At 41.4% G+C, this 24,779-nt stretch overlaps 1 protein-coding gene and 1 non-coding gene across 2 annotated transcripts in view; one reads left to right on the top strand and one right to left on the bottom strand.

Moving 5' to 3' along the window:
* The window catches only part of LOC145418814 (uncharacterized), a 234,690-nt gene that overhangs the window by 47,091 nt on the left and 162,820 nt on the right, over window positions 1–24,779 (top strand). The window lies entirely within an intron of this gene.
* On the bottom strand, window positions 9,056–9,174 carry LOC145418878 (5S ribosomal RNA). Its single transcript, XR_013900766.1, has one exon. It is a non-coding gene; the product is annotated as a 5S ribosomal RNA (ribosomal RNA).

Genomic DNA, 24,779 nt, shown 5'->3' with positions numbered 1-24,779 from the left:
CCCTTAGATCGGACTATATGAGCTCTCAGCTCCCTTCCGGGAGGGTAAAAGCTGACGATCACGACCATCAAGTGATCCTGACCGACCCGGTGAATTACACACACACACACACACACACACACACACACACACACACACACACACACACACACACACACTTCTACTATTTTACTTTCTTTGTTTCTGGCTAGGACAACAGTTTCCCTACTGTAAATATCCATGCTAATGTCTTTTTCATGAACACCATGCCATCTCTGTCTAGTTGTCCACTGGTGCCTTTGTTTCCAAGACTGCAATGCTGTTTTCATTCTAGTATCCATAGTTATCTCCACTTCTAAAGCGAACAGTGCTGTTTCTACCTATATATTTACTGTTACATCCTCATGCATAACCAACAGTGATGTTTCTCTGCTAACTGATTTTAAAATAATTTGGCTTACAGATAGTACGCAACTTCGCAGAGGCACTACAGCTGGCCCCTGGAAAAAGCCTGCTACAAGGGGCAACTTTTATGCACGGGGGCAGCGCCTATGAAGGCCTGTGTGTAACTAAGAAAACTGACTTCGATATTATTGTTGTGCTGAACAAGCCCTACATCTTTACCAACTTTGAGGTAAGGTAGATCCTTGACACCTAACCCACAGACGACGACTGAAATATTATATATATTCTTGCTCCCACTAGATAAAGAATAGTCAATTTGTGAATGGCCTCTAGTATTTAAAGGGTTAAAAACTATTTCCTCTATCTTCCTGTAAACATGAAAATATAAACTGTTTTATTCTTACTATCACAGCACCACCATGTTAAACTTTGGAGTGGCGTGTCGTCGCATGACAATTTAACAACTGTGACTGTTTGATTAAACAACCAGTCTTCAGTCTGACTAATGTCCGAATGTTAATATGTATTCTTGAAAAACCCCCCTACCCCCTGGGGGTAGGGTTTTTTTTTCAAGAATACTCTCCCAGTATCCCTGCTTGTCGTAAAAGACGACTAAAAAGGTTGGCGGAGGATTAGTGCCCCTCCCCGGAAAACAACTAACTAAAAAAACAAACAATAAGCCTCGGACAAGGACTGACCAAACGATGACGACCAAGGACCGGACAAATGACATGGTTATCGGAACGTGGAATGTAAGGGGAGCGAATGATGAGGTGAAAGAGAGAGAGATTGTCCAGGTGCTTGAGGGTGCGAAAGTGGATGTATGTGGAATAACTGAAACAAAATGGAGAGGAGAAAGTGTGAGAGGATGGGAGTATGGATGGGGTATATGTGCAGGAGTAGGTGAGAATGAGAGGGCAAAGGAAGGAGTATGTATAGTTGTGAGTAAAAGACGGAAGAAGAGCATAAGACAGTATGGATCAGTTGGGTCAAGGATTGTGTGGGTAAAGTTGAAAGTTAAAATACAAATGTGGGCGATTGTGTGTGTGTATGTGCCAACGCAAGATCGTGCTAGAAGAGTGAGAGAAGAGTTCTGGACAAGTGTAAAAGTGTGCATGGAAAAGTTTGGAAGGAATGAGAGAGTGTTTTTGATCGGTGATATGAATGGTAAAGTTGGGAATGTGAAGGTGGATAGAATAGTTGGTGAGTGGGGTGTGCCTGCTGAGATAGATGAGAATGGCAGTGCGTTAGTGGACATTTGTGCTGGGAGGGGGTTGGTTATAGCCAATACCCTCTTCAGGCATAAAATGATCCACAGGTATACATGGCGAGTGATGAGAAGGGTGGGTGGTGAACTGAATAAAAGGAAGGCAATGATTGATTATGTGTGTGTGGATGAAAAGATGCGAAGATGTGTAATGGATGCAAGAGCTTATAGAGGCTGGGGGAGTGGACTTTCTGACCACTACTTGGTGGTGGCCAGAATTAGGATTCAAGTAAGATGGAGGAATAGAAGAAGGGAAAGACGAGAGGAAGGAGTAGTTGCAAGGAGAGTGGAAAGGTTACAAGAGGATGAGAAAAAGGCAGAGTATAAGAGAGAAGTGGAGGAACGATTGGGCAAATATGAATTGGAGCAGATGGGAGAAGTGGATGGTGTGTGTAGGATATTTACAGAAGAAATATGTGCAGCATGTGATGTGGTGTGTGGAAGGAAGAGAAGACGGAGGGGGGGTGCAAGGAACAGCGTGGTGGACTGAAGAGATGAGACAGGCTGTGGCACAAAAGAAGAAAGCATACCATGAATGGATGAGAAATAGGGGCGTGGAAGAAGTTGAGAGGCGGAAGAGAGAGTTATATGTAGAAAGAAAGAGAGAGGTGAAAAGGTTAGTAAGAGAGAGTAAGAAGAGAGTGGATGAGGAATTTGGAAGGAATTTGAGTGTAAAGTGGAGGGACTGTAAGAAAATGTTCTGGAAAGAGGTGAAAAGAGTAAGACAGGGAGGAAGTGAAGTTAGCAGGGGAGTGAAAGATAAAAATGGTAGATTACTAGTGGAGAAGGGAGAAAAAGCGAGCAGATGGAGAGAACACTTTAAGGAATTGTTGAACATACAGGATGGAAGTAATGCGAGTATAAGTGGCTGGGGAATGGCTGGGAGAAGGAGGGAGGTGAGAAGACAGGAAGAAATCAGTAGGATAGAAGTTGTGGAAGCAATGAAGAAAGTTAAATCGGGGAAAGCCCCAGGAATTGATGGAGTGTGTGGTGAAATGCTGAAGCATGGGGGAGAGATAGCAGTAGAATGGATGTGGATGATGTGCAGATTGGCCTGGGAGGAAGGTAGAGTCCCGGAGGATTGGAAGTCGGGTATAATTATTCCCTTGTACAAAGGAAAAGGGGAAAAAGAAGTGTGTGGTAATCATAGGGGCATTTGTCTTCTTGGTATAATAGGAAAGGTGTATGGTAGGATACTTATTGACAGAGTTAGAGAAAGAACAGAGGAATTAGTTGGAGAAGAACAGGGAGGCTTTAGGAAGGGAAGAGGTTGTGTAGATCAGATACTCATTCTTAGATCTTTAGTGGAAAAGTTTCTAGAGAAGGGAAAGAAGTTGTATGCGGCTTTCATGGATTTGGAGAAAGCATATGACAGGGTGGATAGACAAGGATTGTGGAAAGTGTTAAGAATATATGGAGTAGATGGGAAGTCGTTGAATGCTGTGAAGAGTATGTACGATGGTGCGAAGGCTGCAGTGCGTGTGGATGGTGAACTAAGTGAATTTTTCTCTTTGAAAGTTGGGTTGAAACAGGGATGTGTCATGTCTCCATGGTTGTTCAATCTGTACGTGGATGAGGTAATAAAAGAGGTACAAGGTAGGGTAGTGGATGTTGGAGTGGCCCTAGTGAGAGAGGATAATGTTTGGAAACTCCCTGTACTGTTATTTGCAGATGATACTGTGTTGTTGAGTGAAGACGAAGGGGAGCTGCAAGGCTTGGTGGATGAGTTTGGGAGAGTGTGTAAGAAACGGAATCTAAAGGTGAATGTAGGGAAGAGTAAAGTGATGATCTTTGAGAGAGGTGAAGTCAGTGAATGTACAGCGAGGTTGGATGGTGAGGAATTGGAAAATGTGAGTACGTTTAAGTACTTGGATAGTGTGATGAGTAAGGATGGAGGTGTGGAGGGAGAAGTGCTTGAAAGGGTACACCAGGGAAGAAAGGTTGCTGGTTCTTTGAAAGCAGTGATAAGAAACAGGGAAGTGAGCATGGAAGTGAAAAAGTTACTACATGACAGTATTGTGATACTAACTCTGACGTATGGAAGTGAAGCTTGGACGTTGTTGGAAGGACACAAGTCAAGAGTGAGAGCAGTGGAAATGAGTTATTTAAGAGGAGCCTGTGGAGTCACATGGAGAGACAGGCTGACGAATGAGGATATAAAGGAGCGTTGTGGTGTGGATGTGGATGTGATAGGAAGCGTTATGAGGAACACACTGAGGTGGTTTGGCCATGTGGAGAGAATGGAGGGTGAAAGACTGACGAAGAGAGTGTATGTGAGTGAGGTGGAGGGGGGAAGAGGGAGGGGGAGGTCGAGGATGAGATGGAGGGATGGGGTGGAGAGGTATATGAGAGAGAGGGGTGTGAGTTGGGAGCAGGGCAGTGAAATGGCGGGGGACAAGGCGACTTGGAGGCGATTTGTTTGTGGCCACCCCAAACGGGATTGAGGCGTCTGGCAATAGATAGATAGACAATGACAGACTGAAGAGAACCTACTTTAGTACTACGTACTTTGTTTTTCTGACCACCCGAACATTCCATTTTGTAAACTTTAAGTTTCTTGCATATATTTATTTTATCTCAGCGGTGTTACTGAATGAAGACAGGAAGGTAGAATGGGGAAAAAGTTATAACTGGAAAAGTAACTTCTGGAATAGTAGGGTGTTTCTGCACCAGGTTTATAAGGTGGTTTATTATATGACCACAACTGAGACCACAACAGGGGAACAGTCATGCTGGAACTTTGCAACCTGTATAGCTCATATTGTTGCTCTTGTAGATTCAGGCTTATGTGAACGTGAACTCTGTAGACTGTAGGCTGAAGTTGCCCTTCTGCTTCAGTTCACCATCCTCCTTTCGGGGGAAGGGAAGGGGATGAGTTGTGTTGTATGAACGAATAGCTGTACATGTAATATTGGTGTACCACATGAATGTATCACTATCCAGCATTGTGCAGAGATGTATGTGCCTATGCATCACTATCTGGCACATTGGCTGATAAAATACCCTTTCTTATAATTTTGGACAGTCACTGAAGTTTCTTGCTAACACTTTCGAAATAGCGTGGATACTCAGTTTTGAACTGCAACCAAGGGGTCTGAGCTAGCAGTACAGCTCGAGATTATTGTCTCACAAGATATTATAAGCTAGTGAGCTGACAGTTGTCTGAGGGACACCATTGCTGATAGCTTTAAAGCAATTGCTTGATACAACAGCAACTTTCGAATAATCTGAATGGAAACGTGCGATGAAGGCACAGAAGGACTGAATATGTAGTGGGAGGTTTGGAGCCAAAGGATTTTCCTCAAAGTCGGTGAAAGATCTTTGCTGGATATAGCATAACGCATTCACAAAGGTTCAGTCATAATCACAGAAAATGATGATTTTAAATATGAATGACATTTAAAACTGAACGTCCCTGATCATATTCAAATTATGGTGTGTACGGTTATTAGAAGTTTGAGAATCTTCCTGTTCTGGTTTGATCCGATATACAGTATTACAAATACAATGTTTTCAAACATTTTGGTCAAATTTCGATGGCAGAGGTGATCATTATAAATTAGGATAATTAGTATGAAAGCAAACTGCCACTTAATAAGTTTACAGGTAATGAGCCAGAGAATGTTGGGTGCCAGCACAATAACAAAAATCTTGGTAATAATTGGAAGGAGCATTTCAAGAGGATACAAACTAATTGTACTGACCGCAGTTACTACTTCATTTTTATACTGCATTTACCTATCCGTCATTACCAAGACATTTTGTGTGTGTGTGTGTGTGTGTGTGTGTGTGTGTGTGTGTGTGGGGAGAGGGAGGGGGGGAGAGAGGATGGAGCAACATCATCAAAACCGTCTGCAGTATAGTAAGATCAGAAGCTAAGCGTTTAGAAGAAGAAACAACAATAGAGCTATCATAGATTAAAAAAAAAAAAAAAGAAGCAGATAACACAGGTTCTGTGGGTGTTTCTGGCAAGGTGTTCGAAAAATCAAATAAACTTATTTGGTGAGCTCATTTCTTCTTGAAAAATTAGTCAAGACGAACGAATTCAGCACATTTCAGGGAAGATATATTAGTTCTATATAAGAGCTCGTAGGCCCTTTGGGCCCCTCGCACTTGCTCCTGTGGAGGGCTCTCGCGCTGCGCGCTGGCTTTCTGGTGCTTGGCATTTGTTTCCTCGCGCTTCTTACTCGTTTCCTCGCGCTTTGTGCGCGCGTTGCGATCATTTCAGGTAATCCGAGTCACGTTTATGTGCTGTTCTAGTCTAACACTGTCACTTGGATATTTTTGCAGCTAACCAATTGACCGTGTTATTTGCAGCTTGGGGAATGGAACCCAAGTTGTCCGAACGCAAGTCCGAAATACACACACACAGACACACAGCTACGGGTATAGTATATTTTAGTTGTACCTATGGGCAAAAAATTCTACGAAGATCTTATGCCGGGCCGGGAGAGTCGTATTTTGGTCAAAATGTGGTCGCTCATTAAATATAGTAAAAGTTTTTCAATTGTGGTGAGACCAAGTTTTTCACATCAGCGAATTTTTTTCGATTTTTGTGCCAGTTTTGGTGCGATATGAATGTGTAGTTTCGGCTGCCCAAAACACACACACACACACACACGGCTAGTGCTATAGTATAATAGAATATTAAGGGGTAAGCTGGAACGATAACCTCTTAAAACCATCTTCCTCTGGACAGCACACGAGAATGCTTCTAATCAAACATAGGCATTGTTACGTACGCTGAGCACAGACATTACTCCGAGACAAGGAAACAGCAGATGTTTAAGGAATAATGAATGCAATTATCACGAGTACCTCTCAGTGATCAGTGTCATAGCATTTCGGAGGTTACGTCTGTTTAACTGGACGTATGACATGTTGGTTATATTAGACATTAATAGCAGAGCAGTGTGTGTGTGTGTGTGTGAAAGGCTTCAGGAGTTTATAACATGTCACTTGGGGCCCTGAAAATGCTATATGTAGTTCCTTTATGTGTGCATTTAATTGACAGGTAGTGCGTGACTCCAGCAAATTCTTCTGCCTGAAATGGAAGAAAGGAAATGACCTTTCAGATGGTGATGGATACCTGCATGCCGCGGAGCTACAAAGCCGATTGTTTAAGGAGTAAGTATATTAGTATTTAAAAGAAATAAAATATGTAGATGTAAGCATGGCAGTGCTTTCAGAACCATCGGAACAAAGTCGAGACAATAATCGAGACAATAAAATGACAAATAAACCCATCCCAACATTTTTAAGGCATACTTTTTGTGTTCTGGATGGTTGGTTAATAGTTACGCAAGTGGCATAATAGTTTTTGGGTGAACTTATGCTACACCATAATGGGAAGTGCTGGAGGGAAAATAATGATGAAGGGATAGGATTCTTTTGTACTGCCTAGATCTTGTTCAGATGGTTTTAGGCAAACAACCATCCCCACATCTTCATGCACTTCATTAAATTATTTTTATTCATGTTTTACTGATTTTTTAAAAAAGCCCCTGTGTTAGAAATCTCAGAAGGTTTTTGTAAGTTTTTCAACTTAAGAGCATCGTAGTAGCAGGAAAATGAATGAAGGCTTGGACTAACCCATCCCGTTTGAAAAGTCTCTTGAACTGAATATAATTATCAGCAGAAAATAGCGAAGAGGAGCATTGAGAAAGCTCAACACCCACACCATTCGACCACTCTATGACCGAACATTTGATATAGCTCTAGCGCCTTGACGTTTACTGTGTTGTTCTCTAAGTTAACATACTTCAGCCTTGTGTGACAATGAACCCCGCCACTAAGTTTGGTTCAGATTGTCAAAAGTGTTTTAAATCAACCTTGCCTTGTGACCTTGACCCCTGTACGATTGTTCTGAATAATATAATCTATGTCCGACCCTAAATCGTTCCATCAAGTCTAACCCAAATTGAACAAGAACGTTTTGAGTTTAAGGTCCGAAAACTTGACACTCTCTACTAATCTTAATTTTTGACCTATTGTTCGTACAGTAACACTAAACCACTTCACCCTCTTCTCTCCCGTTACCCTTCTACTGAATTCTGTATAAAGCGGATAAAAACTTAAAAAGCTAACCTACTCCCTTTGACCTCTTTCATGCAGTACCTACCGTGCTTCTGATCCACTTCAGAATGAAACCCCTTTGTGGAAAAAAGCAGAGTAATCGGTTTCGCCACTTTAGAGCTGAAGAGCTGTAAGAAAGAAGAAGAAAAAAGAAAGAAGAAGCAGGGAGAAAAAAGAAGAAAGGAGAAATCAGGATTTTTGTCGATTTTTTTTTTTTTTTTTTTTTTTTTTAGCGTTACGTTTTAGCGCCTTTGGGATTGGTTTTTGCTAAAGACAGTCATGACGATGAGGGTCAGACGCTTAAAAAATTAATACGTCCTTGTTTGGGAGTTACGAAGAATTATACGAGTATTTGTCTTCATAAAGAGATTATAAATTAGTAGCACATCGCTCATTTCATTATCTGTGATTTTCAAACATTAAAGGAAAATTCTTGTGTTTAGCAGAACATTTCTGAGTAGTTGATACTGACTGAATAACTGCTGTTTAATGAAAAATGAAGTCTTTATAATGTCCAACCAGATAATAAAAGTATTGAAAAAATGTAAGTGTAACCAAAATGTTTCACAGTACTGTAACCTGCAGGAAGATTATTTTGTAGATCGATGGATAAAGAAGGATAAGAAAGAAAATAAAGACTGGCACCATTGATCCTACTCTAGATTTTGGTTACTTCTCATCAGCAAACTGGGCAACCTGTTTGAAAAATCGTTTAATGACTTTGTATTACCCCAACGCTAGTAAAATGAATGTTGTATAGCATCATCAGATAGGCGACACTGATGACATAAAAAGTTTTTGTCTAACAATTCTGCTCGGTTGTTTAAAACTCTTTACAAATCCTAATCAGTGCAATTAATATTAATGTTAAAGTTGATGCATATCGGCAAAGAGAACAAGCCGATTTTCAAACGGACATTGAACAACAAACTAAATATAAATTATTTCTATAACTTTTATTCAAATCTACGTGTATATACACATAAGTGCATATATACATTCTCTTGTTTTTACTTCATCTGGGAGGGAACAATCTTGCTGAGTTCTAGCCTTTGGTTCCCTCTTCTTTGCATTAATATATGTGTATATAGGGAGGTGGATTGATTTGCAGGAGGCGGTGGCTCAATCGGTTGAGAGGTGGCCTGCAGTCCTACTGGACCCAGGTTCAAGTTTCCTCTGGGGCAGGGAACAGTTGAAGGATTTTTTCAATCATTCATTGCCAGACGCCATGTATCCCAAACAGGGTGGCCAAGGGCTTAGAGTTAATTGTTTTACAGGGAGGGGCACTAATCCTCCACCAACCCCACTTGACACGTAGGGAGAACGTTATGCCAACAGCATCTGGTGTTCCCAGGCGGTCACCCATCCAAGTACTAACCAGACCCAACGTTGCTTAACTTCGCTGATCGGACGGGAAGCGGTGTACTCAACGTGGTATGGCCGTTGGCCATTTGAATTTCATAAAAAGCAGACTTTATTGATCTACCAGGAGACCTGCAGACATGTTGTAAAAGTACCCCTACTAATACCAATACACCAGTTCTGTATGAGACAGCCTTAGCATGTATTCAATATGGACGGTGGGTATTAGCTCCGAAGCGGTGACATGAAGAGATGCATGGTATGTAGGAGGACTACTGGGCCTTGGGGGCAGGCTGTGTAGCCCATGCCCAGAGTCGGACACATTAAAAAAAAAGATAGATATATACTGTATATACACATACATTCAGTAAATTCACAGTTATTCGGCACAATTCAGTCAATCCCCATGTCAGATATTGCAAAAACGCCAGATACTGCACAGTAACCCCAGTCGGTTATCCATTCACCATTGAGCCGGATAATGTGCTACTATCCGTCTTGACCCTCTACAGGGCCTTAAAAACTTCCTACAATATTACCCTTACGTAAGGGATTAAAATTAAGCATAAAATATAATGCATGATTGATACGGTACATATAGTACGGTAATACAGTACATAATATAATCGTAATCCTAACACACCTAGTGCTGGCATCAATGGAAAGTTGATGTACACAGATACACACGAACTATTCAGTAAAGTGGTTAGAGCACTAAGGCACAGAGCAATAAGGAGCCACAAAATTAGTCACAGCACTACAGCAGTGAACGAGGCATAAGAGTTCACAGACTAAGCCCCAGCGCTCTTGTTTGGTCACTGCGTGGGTCACAAGAATACACAAATATGTCCTCACTGAATGGCATCCATGGGAAAGACAGAGAAATAGGGGTGGGCGTATCGATACCAAAATATCGATACTTTCAATACCCGCTATGTAAGCTTAAGTATCGATACTGGTGCCTAGGTATCGATATTTCGATTACTAAAGAAAAATGTTCCAGTTTGGCAAATTTCAAGGAGAAACTAAGTAATTTCAGTATGTAGAGGAATAATTATTCAGTACGCTGAAAGGCAGGGATAATATTTTTGCATCTGGTAGCCCGGTGTCTTTGTCTCCTGCCATCCCACGTCAGCGAGCGTGTGACCGTACTGTATAACAGTCAGTCACACCACTGACCTTGACCGGAGATCACTGTCACAGCAGTGCTGGCACCCCTAGGCTATATATTAAAAAATAGCGTTGAGCAAAGGTCGAGGTATTGGTATCGATAATTGATACCGCCATTACTAGTAAAAAAAAGTAATCAGTATCGCATCAGTATGAAATGGCTGGTATCGCCCATCACTAGTGAGAAAGGAACGGTAGGCTCTGCTGTGTAGGCTGCTCCCGCAACGCATTATGATTGGCTGACGCATTGCAGAGTCTGCTTGCATGTGGATTGGATCCCGTGACTGAACCAGAGACCTGATTGCTTTCCGTTTCTGAGTCAGATACTGCATAATTCCATCAGGTGTTGCTTTAATAAAGCCGAGGAAAAAACAATAGATAATGCACTGGGCCAGATATTGTGATGACGGAAAACTGAGTTTACTATATAGACAGACAGATAGATATATTTATTTGTTATGTATATTATTATTATTATTTTTTTTAAATAACAGAACGGAGGAAGGAAAAACAAATAGGGGAAAAAAAAATAATCCATACACCAGATTACTGGTGTCCTCTGTTCATAAAATATCTGTAACAGTTAGACTTGAACAGTTGTGGGTTGAAATTTGGAGGAAAACAACTCTGGGGAAGCGAGTTCCAGAGAGATGCAGTTCGGGGAATGAAAGAATTCTGATAGGCAGAAGTTCTGCAATATGGTTCAGTGACATTCCAGTCATGAGCGCTACCAGATGCCCGTGTAGCACGAGGGAAGGCTTGGAGAGGTGGCACCATGGACGCAACGTCGTCTGAGCATTTGCCAAAAAAATATCTGTAAAAATAATAATGCAAGGGAGGCAACATTCCTTCTTACTTGCAGGGGAGGTAGTTTATATGTAATGGCAGGGTTGTTAATGATTCTAACAGCTTTATTCTGAGTTTTGTCTAGTTGTCTTAATGCAACCTCTCCACAACCATTCTACAAGGGTGAGCAATATTCAAGCTGAGAGCGCACATGACTCTTATAAATTATAGCTAACTGCTCATCGGCGAAGAAGTTACGGACTCTGTACAATAATCCAAGTTTCTTTGAGGCAGTTTTAGCAAGTGATCTGACTTGAGAGGTCCAGCTGAGGGCACTGTTAAGTGAGACACCAAGAATTTCAATACTTTTGGAGATGGGAATATTAGTAGCACTGGAGGTAATGTACGAATCTGGCAATATCTGTCTATTTGTAAACTGTATATATTTAGTTTTACTAGCATTAAAAGAGACAAGGTTGTTTTGTCCCCATTCATTGATTGTAGCTAGATCTTGATTTATGGAGATGGCTGTACTGAGTTAAGAGGTAGAGATATTAGACTTTGTAAATGCATGTCTGAGTGTGAATGAACTATGTAGTGTTGAGTCATCTGCATATGAGTGAACGGGATTGTGAGTGACAGATAAGAGATCATTAATATGAACCAGAAATAGGGTTGGCGCCAGAACTGATCCCTGCGGCACGCCGGCGTTAATTGAGTGGAAATTCGAATATACATCATCTACTTTTACTCTTATTTTCCTGTCACTAAGATAAGAAGAAATCAAAGGAACAAAAGACGTTAGTCCATAGCAAGGGAGTTTGGACAGCAGGGAACGGTGCCATACTCTGTCGAAAACTTTATATATATATATATATATATATATATATATATATATATATATATATATCATCAGCCATTGAAAGTCCACTGCAGGGGATATATATGCGCATATCATCATCAGCCATTGAAAGTCCACTGCAATCAATCAATCAATCATTTCCTGTGGCACCCTCAGGGATGCATAGGGCCTCAATGAACTCACACCACCACATCCTATCTTGTGCTAACTCCTCAAGATCTCCCCAACACTCATCTCCAGCTTCCCGTCTCATTGTCCTCACCCACGTCTCTTTTGGCCTTCCTCTACCTCTCCTACCAAGTGCCACCCACCCTGGTGTACCTCGTACTATTCCCTGTCTCCTATACACATGTCCTAGCCACTTCCATCGTGAGAACCTAACATATTCATCGACCGGCTGCACTCCCGTTATTTCTCTAATTCTACTATTTGGTATCCTTTCCCACCACTTAACTCCTAATATTCTTCTAAGTGCTTTGTTTTCAAACACCAAGAATTTATTTTCCATAGTCACTGTGCTGTACCAAGACTCGTGTCCATAAATTAAGATACTCCTAACCATTACCTTATAAAGTTTGATTTTTGTATTCACAGAAAAATTGTTATTATTCCAAATATTTTTAAGCATTCCCATTGCCTGATTAGCCTTCTTTAACCTTTCCTCGAATTCAAAGTTCAAAGAACCATCCTTGGCTAAATTAGTACCTAAATATTTAAACCTATCAACTTGCTTTACAACCATACCTCCAATTACACATTCCTGCGCATTTTCCATATTCATATTGATTATTTCAGTTTTTCCACAATTAATAACCAATCCCACCTTGCGACCTTCACTCACCAAACAGTCCAACACTTTCTGCATCTCTTCTGGCCCATCACAAATCAAAACTATATCATCTGCATAATCTAAATCCAAAGTTTCCTGTTCTCTCCCCAAAGTATACCTGCATCGGTTTCTGTTCCAACGCGTTTCATAATGTAATCAATGACCAATATAAATAGTAAAGGCGATAGAACACCACCTTGAATTACTCCGGACTTGACTTCAAACGAATCACTCAGACAACCATCAACCATCACTTTACAAAATGTGTCCTCATGCATGTTCATAATGACCCTTACAAACTCCTCTGGTATTCCATAATGTCTCATGATCTTCCCCATAGTCTCTCTCGAAACACTATCAAAAGCCTTTTCAAAATCAACAAAACAAAGACTTAACGGTACTCTCATTTCATTAACTTGCTGCATCAAATGCCTAACTATAAAGATCTGATCATTGCAACCACGTCCCTTTCTAAAACCAGCCTGTTCATCCCTCAGAATACCCTCAACCACCGGCTCCAACCTATTTAACAACACTCTACTGAAAACTTTCAAAGCTATCGGTGACAAAGAGATTCCCCTCCAATTACCACATTCACTCAGGTCTCCCTTCTTCGGAACTTTAACAATTACACCACTGCAGGGGACTATATCTGGGTCATATTTTGGTCAGATTTTCCATTTTCAGGTTTTGACAATTATCTGGGTTAAATTCCTAAATATTCATTTCCTACCATCAAAATGGCTGAAATAATATTCTAAATATTAAGATTTGTTTGTTATGCTCTTACAGTGTCTTTTGCAGAGTGAACCAAATGGGACCTAGAAAAAAAGTCAATTATGGGGCTAGAAGGTAATTTGGAACCTCAGTTTATGCAGAGATTTTTGTCTTATTTTCACCGTTATATTTAGCTAAACCCACCACAAAAATTCCTTATTATAATACAGGTATATATATATATATAGGTTCTTTTAGTTTTCCTTTTCTGTAATATGATGTGAGCGTACAAAACTCAAGCCTCATGCAACTGATAAATGGGCAGCTTCCACATTTTACTGGTGTTTCCCACCAGTATCTCAAGTAAGGCAGTTTTCTCAATTGCTTAGTAGCTGAAAATGGTTATACACAATTCTGTGATTGGCTGCCTAGGAGGAAGGGATTTAATCCCAGAGCTAGGCAACTATGACCATATAGCCACGCTAGGTTACAGCAGCCCCGGGCGAGTCTCGAACTTAAGCCCCTGTTACACACAAATGACTCAAGGGCCGACCACGGTGCAACTCAAGATCGTAAAGCATTTTTTCTTCGATCGTCCATTCATTCGCCAACAAAGCTTGGACTCTTTAGGACACTTGTGAGCCACTGGGATGACTCGTCGGGCCTCACGATTTTTTAATGCATGTGTTAAAAGTCATGGCCACCTCACGACTTGCCAAAAGTCATGTCACAGTTGCGTTGCAGTCGGGAGTGTCATACATCAGTCATGAAGCAGTCTTAGCTCAGTTGGATGCGTCATGATGCAGTTATGCGTGTCGTGATGCTGTCGCCGACAAAAAAAAAACATTATGACTGTGTCCCTCATCAACTGACTAGACACAGGAGAGGCCCATGGTGATACTCTGGGTGTCATTGGTGATCCAGGTGTGATGCCCTGCCCCACACTGCATGTCATTGGTGGTTCAGGTGTGATGCCCTGCCCCATGGGTCAGACGTGGGAGGGTCGTGAGGGTGTCCTTGGGAGGTTGGGGTGCATTCCCCAAATGCGTCACGAAGTCATCTTGCATTCGTGGGTGATCGTGTCACAGTCGTGACTGACAAAAATTCCTTAAATTTCAAATTTGAAGACTCATAGCTCTGTCTCCTTGCAGTTGCCTCGTGATTTTATTGTGTTCTTGATGTCGTGAGGCAGTCCCGATGCGGTCGTTAGGCAGTCATGAGCAGAGCAGATTCGGGGCCAGTCGGGAGGCGTGGGAGCCAACTAGGACATGACCTTGAGTCGCGCCACGATCGGCCCTTGAGTCACGTATGTGTGACATGGGCTTTACGACCTCTCCCCCACGAGCTCGGCGATCTACCTCTGAGCCACCGTGAAGGAAAAACCTCAGTTCTCATTGGCTGAAAGAGAGAGCTTAAAGACAGCACAGGTTCAGGATTACTTGCGAGTGTAAAGGCTGGTTTTCACTGAGGCAACATTTTGGCAACACATAGCATGCAAAGGACATTAATGTTCAAACCAGTTCAACATAAGGCAACATGTGGCATGCGATAGTGTGACATACAACAGGTGACAACACATTGCCCATGTAACTTGACACATGCATCAAGATTTAGCCTGTTGCCGAGTGTTGGCTCCCTTCCCAGTAGTCTTGGGAAGGATTCCGTGATGAAGGCAAGAAGATGAATTAGACACTTCACCAGATCCTGTTCAGAAATCTGCCACTAGGTTCGCTTCCATCGCCCAGCTCTGATGCGGGGTAGGCATTGATAAAGTAGCCAGTGCATAATTTCTTTTTAATTTTGACACAAAGTAAAACACCCCAAAACAGATTTTACTCATGAAATTACTCCGTTGGCACGATATGCTACAAAGAAATTACAATATGGGAGCCTTTTGATTATATATAATGTATTATAAGTGTCATATTGTAAACTCAGCTTTCGTCAGTTTACTCATCTCTGTAAACATAACATAGAGACAAAACCTAAGCAATTTTACTAGAGCCATCCATAAAACAGGAGAACAGTGATTAAAATATTTGTCATTCGTTGGTATCCACAAAAGAAAGAAGATATGTAACCGCAGGTTCGGCAGCACCTTTCGATGTGCTGCCCTGCCTGAAGTATGACTTTTCCTAACAATACGTATCTGTTGGACGTCTTGATCATCTTAGTAACTAAAGTCTAACATAAATAATGCTTTTAAATGTTCCCCTGCCTCCACTGCACAGTTTAGTAAGTTTACACTTCAACTCCTCATACTCTGTTATGATTATAGTGTCGTACCGCACTGCCGTTTGTTTGGATTAACCCGTCACGTCCCAAGGCTTTCCGCACCTCTGACATCCCCCAGTCCTGAGGTATTTTCAAAAAAAAAATTTTTTGGCTAAAACCTTCGCTTTTGGTGAGAAACATCGAAAATTCATAGAGAAATCGCTCACCTGAGGTTTAAAATACTCAATCCAGGTAGGAGTTCCTCCTTACCTGACTGGGTTTTCTAACATGCTGGCACCAAAGAAAACGAGTTCTATGGGAGGATAACTATTTTATCCACTCATAAACGGTATTTATTTATTTACTTGGTACGAATGTATATGTAGTATGAGAGTATATTGGTTTTCAAGCAGTAATAAAGGCATTATAAGCATTGTTTCACTCACTAATCACCATACCTGACCTTTTCTTGCCACATTACCTGATCATTATTTCTGGCTGTTTCTTCTAATGCTATGTAAACATTGTCCTCCACATTGTCATCGATTGGGGAATCACTCTGGCCCTGAATATCTTTACTGGCCAGGTCACTGGTAACAGGTGAATTGCCGAGACAATGGCATGAGGGGGGGAGGAGGAAGGTTATGCGGTGTAAGGCATTGTCCCTGTTTGGCATCTTGTAGAGGAATAGAGGAAGGTGTCCCGTGTATACATACGAAAAATCATGCATGAAAATTGAAAATTGTGCAAATTAGGGACCTTGCAATTGCACGACGTACCGGTACGTCGCCGGGACTGGGAAATGCAAATCGTTGCAACGTTCCCATACGTCGACAGGACGGGGCGGGTTAATATGGCTGATTCACCAACTAAGCATTTGTTCGGTACATTATTTTCAGTGGAACAGCTTACTTCTTTAAAGCATGCAAAAATACACACATCATAAGTCCTGAAGGTTATCTCCTTTTACAAACTGCACACGATTTATTCAAATATATGTAAATAGACAGCACACTATTTTAGTCCCCAAGCTAAGATTCTCTGAGAGCCTGGCTATTTTTTTTTTTAAGGTATATACATATGCGCTGGATCGAATAGGAAAAAAGATTCTTATAAATTTCAGTATTATTATAAACTTAGTGTTAGGTACAATTTCACAGGTCTTAAAACCCCGCAAAAATATTTAATCGAGGCTGGGCTACACTAGACCACCTGGTGGCAGACCTCTGAAACAGGGTTTGGTGAAGCCTGTAATTGGCGCAAGACAAAACGGTAGAGTTCATTGAAGAATATACGACATCTGTTGCTTTATGGGACAAATGCTTGGGTGAATACAAGAATAACCAGGCTAAACTAGATGCACATCGGAGATTAGCCACGAAGTTTGCTTGTGACGTGATGATGCTTTAAATGATTCAAATGTGGCTTTAATATGTTGATCTATCTTTCACACCAATAAATGATTGGAGTCAGTTACAAGTTTAGTTTACCCTATTTCTACTTTGTATACGTTGCCAGGTATTTTTCTTTTACTTTTAAAGAATTACCTTAACATTAGGCTTAGTGTTGCTTGCCAAATAATGAAAATTGTAGACGTGAATTCATTCGATAAAATAATTTTCACTGTTATTGTCATTATTATTTATATGTTCTCATTCTCCTTATTTTAATTTTCATAGTTGCCCTGCCGTATCACCAAAAGTAATTGAATCTTGATATAGTAGTAATAGTAGTAGTAGTAGCAAATATGAAATAACAGTACATAATTATTATGTACTGTTATTTCATATTTGCTACTACTACTACTATTACTACTATATCAAGATTCTGTAACTGTCAATGATTTTAATAATAATATTGATATGGATATTATTATTATTATTATTATTATTATTATTATTTGGTAGGTGGGGGCACCCACCATCCATTCACTCGATGCAGTGCTGCCTTCAGGTAACTCTGCACTGAGCGATAAGCCGGATGATTTCTTGCAACCCAGGAAACCAACTACTTCGCTGGGTTGTAACCATATAACCAAATAGACGTCTTGTGGCGTCTCCAACCGGATGTCGCCCATAAAAGTTCACATCTGAGGGTGGTTGATGTTAATTACTGTCACAGTGCCACTTGGGAAAGAGTGACTGGTCACCATCGCTTTAAATGTTGGGACCTAGTAGCCTAACCGCAGGCCTCTACTGTCTTTATGGGGCAAAAAAGGATTGGATGATGATGACAACGATTAGTTGTAACAGCAGTAGTAGTGGCAGTAGTATTAGTAATGGTAGTAGTAGTGTAAACACTGATATATAAAACTTACTTGAACAACATCTCATAGTGCTTCAGTATTTGTTTGGCAAACCTCTGGCACAGTCTCCGAACTAGTCAACACAGAAATCCTGAAGAGGTGCATGAAGGAATTGTAACTGTCTCCTGTAGATGAGAAGGGGAGTGTTACCAAAAGTCTGATTTATGGTGTTATGACCTCTCGGTAATTCATGTTGCTGTTCATAATCCTGGGACAAACTTTTTGGAGGTAATCAAAATTCTCCACACTCACCAGAGAAAAGTTTTTGAATAGTGCTTGCTCATCGGCTAGCAACTTATCAAAAATATTCTGAGCAATAATACTGCCGAAAAACAACTCTGTTTTCTACCGGCGGTGCTTTTTTTTTGTTTTTTTTTCGAGTGTTGTGCAGCACCAAAGACGTAGCAGCAGCAGCGATCGTCTCCTGACATCGCGTCGACAACTGGCTCAGGTTTGATTGAATCGATGGAAATGGTTTCGTGGTATTCAGTATAAAAATCATATAGCATGCTGCATGAAGCAACAGTGTTGCCGTGTCACAGGCAAAAGTCTCCTCATTGAAAGCTGCATTCAACATAAGTGTTGAAAGCCTGGCAGGTCGCATGCTACCTATTGCCTTGTGTTGCTCCGGTGGAAACCCACCTTAATACACTGAGATTATCCTGGTGTTTTTTTCCGTGCTTTTACAGCTGTTCAAGATGCTATATCACTCACAATGAAGTTGTCCAAATTTGGTACTGTATTCCCAATGGTTTAAAAAATACAAAAGTTTTTCTATGTTTATTTTTGCTAATCGGTTTCTCGCAATGTACTATATGTTTTCTAGCATTAAAAATTAATTGTAGTGCAAGTTTTGTGGTGGATTTACAACACTTGGATACAAACTTAGCAGGGTTCTCTGGAGTGTTGTGAGAATGCACTTACGGAAATTCACAAAATTATATTTTTTTCAGAATATGATATAGAAACTACTTTTTTGGAAAAATATTTACCATAAATATTTATGTTCTCTGGTGTCACTTATTTTACACCAAGGATTTCAAGTGAGCTAATTATAAAAGTGACACAAAAATAACTGAAATTGAGGAGGATGTAAAAAGTACAACTCACGTACCTGTTCACCTGTAAAATAGGGCCTCAGCATGACATTTTTGAATGATAGGAAAACATTCGGGAGCTGAATGCTAATCGCCCGCCAGAATATGCTGTTGACCAAGTCCAAGATTTTGCCAATATCTTGATATGCTAAAGGTTTCATGTTGATAGCTCAAGCCGTTCATGAGATATAATGGTGCTTAAGGCGTTCGATAAAAACTAGTTGAACTTTTGGCAGCCATTTTGGTGACCTTGAAGTTAACCCCGAGTGCCCATTCTCTGACTCGTCCAACATTTTGGCCATATCTTGATACCTTGAAGGTTTCATGTTGATAGCTCCAACCGTTCATATCATGGGAACACACACACACACACACACACACACACACACACACACACACGCAAACAGAGGCAAAAACATCATCGTTTCTCCTCTAAGGTTGGTGATAACAAAGGCCTTCCCGAACAATTTCCATGAATTCCTTGACTGAGCCAATCTCTGCCATGTTTTGCCTGCTAACTTCTTTATCTAATCTTTCCACCTCCTGTTTGGCTTTTTATCGCCCGCTTTTACAAGGCAGAGCGATAAAGTTTTTGCCCACCTCTGTGTGTGTGTGTGTGTGTGTGTGTGTGTGTTCTCACTATATCTCATGAATATGAAACCTTCGGGGTATCAAGATATGGCTAGAATCTTGGCCAAATTCAAAAATTGTCACTCTGGGTCAAGGTCAAGGTCACCAAAATGGCTGCCAAAGGTTGACTAACTTATATCGCCCACCTTTAGGACCATTATATCTCATGAACGGCTTGAACTATCAACATTAAACCTTCAGGATCAAGATATGATCAAAATCTTGGACGAGTTCGAAATTGGGCACTCGGGACCAATGTCAAGGTCACCAAAATGGCTGCCAAAGGTTAACTTGTTTTTATTGCCCGCTTTTAGCAGCATTATATCTCATGAATGGCTTGAGCTGTCAAAATGAAACCTTCAGGGTATCAAGATTTGGCAAAAATGTTGGACTTGGCCAGCAGCATATTCTGGCGGGCAATCAGCATTCTTTCTTTTCTGCTATGCTTTCAGTCTCTTGGAATCTAGTCAGTCAGCCTCTTGCTCCATCTGGTATCCCATACTTTTGCTACATGACCTGCCCACCTCCATTTCTGTTCTTTAATAACTTCAGTAAAGTCAGACTTAAGTCTGCTGTCTCACCCATGTTGATCTTTTCCTGTCTCTTGAAGATATTCCGAACACTGATCTTTCCATTTGAGAACGGATTAGTTGATTTTCCATCGACTTTGTCAGTTACCAAGTCTCAACCGTACCTCATAGCTGGGATTATACATTCGTTACATGCTTTTCATTTCATACTTTTTTTGTTGTCTGCATGGGGTTGGAAAGGAGGTGCAAGGTAGGGCAGTGGATGTGGGGCTGGCCCTAATGAATGAGAGTGAGATTTGGAAGCTTCCGGTGTTGCTGTTTGCTGATGATACAGTATTGTTGAGTGAAGATGAATGAGAGTTGCAAGGTTTGGTGAATGAATTTGGGACAGTGTGAAGGAGGAGGAAGCTGAAAGTTAATGTAAACAAAAGTAAAGTTATGGTGTTTGAGAGGAATGAAGTCACAGAGTGTGCAGTGAGGTTGGATGGTGAGGATATGGAGAATGTGAGTGCATTCAAGTACTTGGGTAGTGTGATGAGTAAGGATGGAACTTTGGGGGTTGAAGTACGTGAAAGGGTACAGCAGGGAAGGAAGGTTGTTGGTACACTGAAAACAGTGATGAGAAATAGGGAGGTGAGTATGGAAGTTAAGAAGTCACTGCATGATAGTATTGTGATCCCTACCCTGACGTACGGAAGCGAGGCGTGGACCTTGCAAGAGGGGAACAAGTCAAGAGTGAGAGCAGTGGAAATGAGTTACTTGAGAGGAGCATGTGGAGTGACATGGAGGGACAGGTTGACGAATGAAGAAGTGAAGGAACGTTGTGGGGTAGATGTGGATGTGGTTGAGAAGATTAGGAGAAATACACTGAGGTGGTTTGGACATGTGGAGAGAATGGAGAATGAAATACTGACTAAGAGGGTGTATGTAGGTGAGGTGGAGGGAGGGAGAGGGAGGGGTAGACCGAGGATGAGGTGGAGGGATGGAGTTGAGAGGTATATGAGGGAGGGGGGGGTGAGTTGGGGGGAGGGTAGTCAAATGGTGGGTGACAGAGTGACTTGGAGGCGTTTTGTCTGTGGCCACCCTTTGCGGGATTAGGGCGTCGGGCTATAGATAGATAGATAGATGTTTATCAAAAGCTTTCCATCCACTTGTAATGCGTCTTTTTAATTCGCTATCATGGTCTTTCGTTAGTTTTAGTATTTGCCTTAAGTAATTGTACTTCTCAGCTTCAGGAATTTCTTTAGTTATTCTGATGACGTTCTTTAGGGTATTTGGGTTAAACATTAGTTTTACTTTGGTTCATCTTTAGCCCTAGTCTGAGACTATCTCTATTAAGGTCATTGAACAACTTTGCAATGTCTCTGCTGTTTCTAAGATAAGGACAATGTCGTCTGCAAATCTTATTTTTTTAATGTGAGGAACAAGGAACCAAAGGCTATGAACCTGCAATATTAGTTCCCTCCAAGAGAAAAACAAAATACAAGAGAGAGCCAAATTCAAGATCTGATCATTTCGAGATGCCTGGACACACTGCGTTTAAAAGACTGGAGATCCTAGGCAGCAGGAAATACAGACAGAGGGAGACAGTTCCAGAGTTGACCTGTTGCATAAATGAAGGACTGGGAGTAACGATCAACTCTTGCATTAGAGAGTTGGACAGAAAAGGGATGAGAGTTTGCTGCTAGACGGGTGCTACGCGCCCGTCGTAAAGGTGGAGGAATGCATGCAGACAGTTCAGAGGAGCAGTGACCATTAAAATAGCGATAGAAAAGAGAAAAAGATGCAACAGTGCGGTGAAGAGACAGAGGTTGAAGGGAGTCAGTAAGAGGAGGAGAGTTAATGAGACGAAAAGCCTTTGACTCCACCCTGTTGAGAAGAGCTGTATGTGGGAAGCCTCCCCACACTTGAGAGTTGTACTCCACACAGGGGCAGATAAAACTCCTGTATAGAGTCAGCAATTATGCAGGGGTAAAGAAAGAACGGAGTCAGCTTAGCACACCTAATCTCTTGGAAGCAGATTTTACAAGAGATGCAATATGATCTTTCCAAGATAAGTCCCGATTAAATGAAACCCCAAGCATGTTCAAGGATGATGCAGGATTAAGCTGAATATTATTAAACATTAGTGGGTATACCTGTGGAAGATTTTGTCGGGTTGATAGGCTCGTTGCCTTTGGTTCCTTCTTCCTCACAAAAAAAAAAAAAAAAAAACCTGAGTCTTAGATGCATTAAAAACAACCAGATTATTTTTACCCCAGTCAGAGATACGAGCCAAGTCAGACATTAGGTGTGCCATAGCCTGCTGAGATGGGCATTGCGGGAACCGAATGGAAAGGTGAAGGGTGGGGTCATCAGCTTATGAGTGGATAGGGTTAGATGTACAGCTTAGAAGGTCATTGATGAATAAAAGGAAGAGAGTTGGTGATAGGACAGAGCCCTGAGGAACACCACTGTTGATAGATCTAGAAGAATGATGGCCGTCTACAACAGCGGCTATAGAACGACCAGAAAGGAAGCTAGTGATGAAGGCTTTAGGCTTTAGGTTTAGGTTTTCTCCATCTGTGTTTATTCCTTCTTTATCTCAGTCTGGCTTTCTGAAATGACTTTCTAGGCAAGTTGTAAATAATATTAGTGAAATTTTATCTCCCTGATGCACGCCCTTCACAATTTTATCACTCCCCCCTCCCCCCCCGAATCTTGATGTAATTTAACTGTAGCAGTTCCCTACTTATATATGTTTTGTAGCAGTTGTAAAGTGTTCTCATTTACACCTTCCTGCAATGAATTTATAATTGGGATGTGCTCTACTGAGCCGAAAGCCTTTTCGGAATCAACATTTTAATCAAATTTCATATAATTAATGAGTAATAGCATTGGCAACTTTTGGTAGATATTACATCCATTAAATCCGTGATTTGATTTTTGACCTCTATTTTCACTCCACCCTAATATAAATATATATATATTTATATATGAATGGAGCCTCTGTGGTACAGTGGTAGAGTGTGCGTTTCATACACGGGTGAGTTAGGGTTCGCGCCCCACCAGGGTAATAAACTTTGAGGGTGTTCACCCGGCCACGTACTGCATTGGCGGATGCAAGGGGTGCTGCAGTTGAACCAGTGTCGCTTACTATAAAGTATGCTTGCACCCAGTTGCTTGCGCCGATTACACTTGGGTCACTGACTACACACACATCCAAAGCCACTCCAACACAACAATTACACTTACAAGCACTTCTCACCCTACAAACAATCTCTACCAGACAGCCTAAGCCACTTGGTAGAGATACATTGGCTGTACCGTCCCGACTTCGGTCGAGATAGGCCGGTCCTGCAGTGGATACTCAAACGGCTGATGATGATGATGATGATATATATATACACAAGGTCAAGCGCGGAGAATGATACACAAGCGCTAACCCCTTAAAAATTGAGATAATGCTATCCCACAGTCCCTCAGAAAATGAACTTTCGCATGCTTGTGGTGGATGGGGAGAAACTCCACTGACAAAAAGATTGGAAAGCCATACACACACACATATTTCTTTTCCTTAGCTAGCTCTTCCTGGATTTCCACAAAGCCTTGTAGGGCATTGATATACAAACACCAATAGGCTGCACACACGACCACACGTGATTTATAACATGCGCCAGGCGCCTCCCACTTCACTTGGCGTCGTCTCCAGCCAGTGTGTGTGTGCGGATTGTAGTGAGGCAGATTAGCTTCCGTTCTCGTCCCCAGTCTGTTTGTTTCCCGCGTAAGACACGTGTTTGTTTGCTTTATGCATTATTGCTCTGTTTTGAGAGTATAGACCTTTTCCAGTGAAGTCACAGAAATCACGTGATTTTGTTTATGACACCATATTGGACGGCAAACTCCTCGTGGTAATGGCTGTCCAGACAGGGCTGTCAGAGATGAAACTGTCAGATATATGCAAAAATCTGAATCAACGCCACCAAGATCTATACAGGATAAAAATTGTTTGGGGCTAGATCCTACACCATATCTAGGAAAAAATTCACCAGTTTCAAGGATTGGGGACCGAAACCAGATCTCAGAAATTGCGATCGCTATCACTATTTGGTAAGCACTCCATCACAGTTCACTGGCGCATCTTTCAAGGTAAACAGACGTCATGTTGGATATATGCAATGTAGATAGCTGAAATTGACATATGGTAGGCTACTTGTAAATCGACTTGGTAATGAGCAAATTATTGACGTGGGGCCAAGAGGGGAGTTACTGTATTACACTGACTGGGAATTGAGTAGTTGATGAATTGGTTTCCCAGTGATGTACCTCAGTTGCTGCCCCCTATTTAGAAAGCTGCAAACATAGGCTAGATAAGTGTATGACAGGTATGGGTTGCATACAAAATTTGCCATTCTTGTAGTCACACTCCTGTGAGAGCTGCCTAGCATGGGCCTGCATGGGCTATTCTAGGCAGGGTAAATTAGTCACAGCCTTGTGGGAGCTGTCTAGCATGGGCTTATTGGCCTACTGCAGTTATCCTCTCTTAATCTTTAAGTTAGGTCCTAAGTTAGG

Source organism: Coenobita brevimanus, chromosome 116 (assembly GCF_032717465.1).
Source record: "Coenobita brevimanus isolate Jiangsu-jjx chromosome 116, ASM3271746v2, whole genome shotgun sequence".
Lineage (NCBI taxonomy): Eukaryota > Metazoa > Arthropoda > Malacostraca > Decapoda > Coenobitidae > Coenobita > Coenobita brevimanus.
This window is presented reverse-complemented; position numbering and strand designations above follow the sequence as displayed.